This window comes from Pteropus alecto, unplaced genomic scaffold, assembly GCF_000325575.1.
Source record: "Pteropus alecto unplaced genomic scaffold, ASM32557v1 scaffold57, whole genome shotgun sequence".
Classification (NCBI taxonomy): Eukaryota; Metazoa; Chordata; class Mammalia; order Chiroptera; family Pteropodidae; genus Pteropus; species Pteropus alecto.
This window is the reverse complement of record NW_006442508.1, coordinates 505,413-509,427: the sequence shown is the minus strand read 5'-3', so window position 1 is coordinate 509,427 and position 4,015 is coordinate 505,413. Positions and strand designations below refer to the sequence as shown.

General features: G+C 39.3%; 1 protein-coding gene across 7 annotated transcripts in view; it reads right to left on the bottom strand.

Annotated features, from left to right (window-relative positions):
• Positions 1 to 637, bottom strand: part of N4BP2 (NEDD4 binding protein 2) — a 91,554-nt gene extending 90,917 nt beyond the window's left edge. For 2 of the 7 annotated variants that reach the window (XM_025040209.1, XM_025040210.1), the window contains exon 1: positions 414 to 615. The gene's annotated coding sequence lies outside the window, so the exon portion shown is untranslated. Of the gene's footprint in view, positions 1 to 413 lie in introns of all 7 variants that reach the window. The other 5 variants (XM_025040211.1, XM_025040206.1, XM_025040205.1 and 2 more) reach the window with 5 other exon arrangements.
• Between the last annotated feature and the right edge of the window lie 3,378 nt (positions 638 to 4,015).

Here is a 4,015-nt window from a genome sequence, read left to right as displayed (position 1 = left end):
GTTCGTCCCCTGGATCCGCCATGGCGCTTTCGCTCGCCCAGCCGGGCCACTCCGGCGACCCGGGCCCACGGGCGCTCCCGCCTCTCACGCTCCCTCAGGAGACAAGAGTCCCGGCTTGGTGGGCTCTGCCGCATTGGACCCGTTCCCTCCTCCCACCAAAAGAGGCTCGCGGGAAAGCCATACGAATTTCCCCCTTCCCTTGTCGAGGAGGTGTCACATGGAGGACCAAGCGCTTTACACTGCGTCGGGTTTTCGAGTGAGGCGGTAGCCGTTTTGCGCTGGTGAATGAGGCAAAAAGGGCCGGAAATTTTGCCTAAATAAGAGGCGCGGTAAACCAAAGCTGTTTCTAAACCTCCTCATTCTCTCCCAACCCCCTTCCCACCCCCGCGCCCCCGCCAAAAAAAATGTCGTACTCGCTGGTCGAGGCGGGCTGGCCAGCGCGCGGTCCCTGCTACAAGTTGGGAGGGACCGCGGGCCAAAGCACGTTGCCTAACCCGGCTGTTAACTCCGGCCTCCGCGGCAGCGGCGCGCGCACGACCCCCGCCTCTGCGCGCGCGGCGACGCCCGCGGGAGGTTTCCGGGCGCGCGGCCCTTGGCCCCTCTGCGCGCTCGGGTGGTGGACACCGCGCGGCCTTCTCCGAGCCGTAGACAAAGAGACAGGCGGCCGCTGCGGCGGGGGGGGAGAATGTCAGGTTGCAACCGGCGATGACTACGTGCGGTCTGAACACGCTGGCGGAAGCACAAAAACGTGTGCATGTTTGCATGTAGAAACGCAGGCGGTGACCTTTGTCCCCCTTAGACCTTCAGTTTTCAGGCGGCGTGGAAAACAAGGATGTTTTCTTCCTTTTAGCGATCGCTGACTTAGCCTGTCCGCCAGCCCTGCTCCATTTTTTACTTTGCTTTCCTTAGTTTGTTTCTTATGTGTTCTGACGTGAAATGTTCAATTTTTTCAAACACGAATTTTCTCCCTTGCTTTCTGGTGGTGGTGGTGGTAGTGGTAGCGGTAGCGGTGGCGGCGGCGGGGGCGGTGGTGGATTTGTTTATTTTTTCCTCTATTCCCCCCCTTTGCAGTTACTTTTTATTTCACCTTCAGTGTTTTTAAAAGAAATAAAATAGCCTCCTGACAAAGTATTCCTTTGCATCACAGAGACAGACTAGATGTCAATTTTATTATAGTAATTGCTTTTGGGTAAATTGCAAGTGCATTTTTTTACCTTCAGTTAGGTCTAATTGAAACATCTCACACAGTGAAAACATTCTAGTGTTTGTTTTAGAAACCAGGAAAATTTAAGCAGGGACCTCGGGATGGTAAATTTTCTGATGAAACCTACCACACAGAAAAAGTCAAAGGAAAGAGTTTTTTTCCTTTTGTATGATTTTTTTGGGGGACGGGGGGTCTTTTTAAAGATCCCGAGTCCCAATGTTAAGAAATTACAATGCAAACACCTTTATTAACAATTTTATTAATTTTAAAACAGCAAAAGCTTTGATAAAGTACCCAGAATCTCAAGATATAAATAGCTAGTGCTGAGAACCTGATATTAACTCTGCCTCTGAACAGCCATTAAAAGAAACTAATAGTGTGATATATGCCACTTTCCAAATGAAAGAACCTGTCAAAGGTTCAGAAATAGCCAAATGAATCATTGAAGTAGTAATTAATAAAAAGTTATTACACACACACTAAAAAGGCAGGTTGCAAACCAGGAGCACTCAAGGCAAAACTTGGAATGAGGCTCTATTGGGATATATTGTTAAAAAGCAGCTTGTGTAAGTGAGAAAGCATTAACTGTTTATTCTCCACAGTGATTGTTTACAATATTAGAATTTTCAGTGGCTGCCTCATTTCAACCCTGGGAAACAGTTCGAGTTTGTCAGGATTTCCAGAGGCAGAGGCAAGAAATGACCAAGGTCAAGTAAGCTAAATTAAACTTTATCTGTATGACTAAATTGATTCTGGCTGTTCGGGGAACTTGCAAATTTGACTTCTGTTTACTTGTGATTTTAATAAACCCTAGAAATTATTTTAAAAATCTAGCAAATTAATGTTAATTTTGTTCACATGAAACATGTTCACCATGATCATAAAAACAGGCATTTAAAATCTTGATTTTCCTTTGAACATTGTTATGGATTCATCACATCATAAGTCTGAACAATAAGAAGTAAAGTGTTCTTAACATTGGAAAATATATTTCAAGCCACCAAGTCATCATCTAGACTGAATATTTCTTTGAGTTCGCTTACTACACCAATAAAAGAAAAACATCAATACTGTAAAGTTCTAAAAGACTGATTCAAAGGAAGAACAAAGCAATCTTTACACAACATTCACAACGCCATCTTGCCTTTTAAAATATTTATAAAGATTTCCTCCTTCCTTATTGGTTTAAATTCTAAGTCAATAGGAAAAGCACAACACATCTTTTAAAGTACAACACATCAGCATTAGGTCGAAGCATTAGATAAATGGATTGTTTATCATCCTCAATCTCATTCAAGACTAGGTATCTTTCAATTTCAAAGAAGAAATTTAAGAATCTTTGGATTATTGGGTATCTTTTTGTACCTTAAATACCAAGGTGCTACCCCAATCACACTATACTCTGTAATCTTCCAATTGATTATGTTACAATTAGTATAATATTTAATTCTCTAAAAAGCCAGAATAGTGAAGAATGGCAAAATGCCTAATAGTTAACACTTTGAATAAGATGAAACCTGGCCTTTCTTTAGGTGAACAGCTGGTCTTCAAAGAAATAATAAAGTTTATGTTTTGGAAAATCACTTGGATTTTTGTAAATAAAATGGCCAATGCATTATAAATAAATCTATATTCGTGTGATGCCATCTTTGGTCTATGTAACGTCTAAATTCTAAATGTGCTTGTCTGTGTTTAGAACATAAGTATGATTTCCTCCCAATCAAAAACAATCTATGCCACCTTTGCATTCTTATATTTTGATTTTGACTTGGAATATTCTGCTTATTTATAATTATTTAATAATCTCCCTTAGCAGATCATCTATTCCTTGAAGATAGGTTCTGTTTCCCCTCTAGCTTTGTATTCCTCACTGCCAAACTTAAAGTCTTATACAAAATAAATACTCCATAGATATTTGCTAAGTGAAAGAATGAGTAAGCATTACTCTATGACTAAGCATATGGTAAATCAAAAGCAAATCTGTCTTGGGATTTTTTTCTTTTCTATATAATATCTGATAAGCATTTGTTTTCATTCCCAATTAAACTTAAATAGCATTGTGCAAGAACTTTACCAAAAGAAAGTAGGACTAACATATGCTCAAACTCCTGTATTTTTCAATTTTAAATCTGGTAGAAACTGGACAGTGGGTGATATTGCTGTTATCTAAGGTAAATAAGTATCAATGGGCTTATCTTTATAAATGATTGCTTTAACACAACAGTAGCTTCAAGCTCTGTGGCCTTGGGAAAATTACTTTAAGCCCTCTCAAACTCAATTTTTTCATCTCAAATGCATTCATTATCTACTTTCTAATTAATTAAAATAATGAAAGCACATAAAAGTGAGGCTCAATAGACGGTAGGTAGTTATTTGCAGTTTTTAGATGACTCAATCATGAAAAGCTAATTTTCTTTTTGCAGTTATTTATCTATGTATCTATAAAATGCTTGTTTAAAAAAAAAAAATGAAACAAATATCCTGAGGGATACTAAAAACATTTATGAAGAGGAGACAACTTTTAGAATTGAAATTTGCTAAAGGAACATATCTGATGTGTTCTCAACATACATACACATAGAAAAGATTAACTATGTGAGGTGATGGATGTATTAATTGTAATCATTTCACAGGGTATAAGTATATTGAATTACCACACATTTTAAAGACATACAGTTTTATCAATTATACCTCAGTAAAGCTGGGGGGAGCGGGAAAAGTCAATCTATTATTGAAAAACCAAACAATAACAACTAAAACAAAACAATTAGGAGAATGATGGAATTCCTGGCTGAGTGAAAAATTCACGAA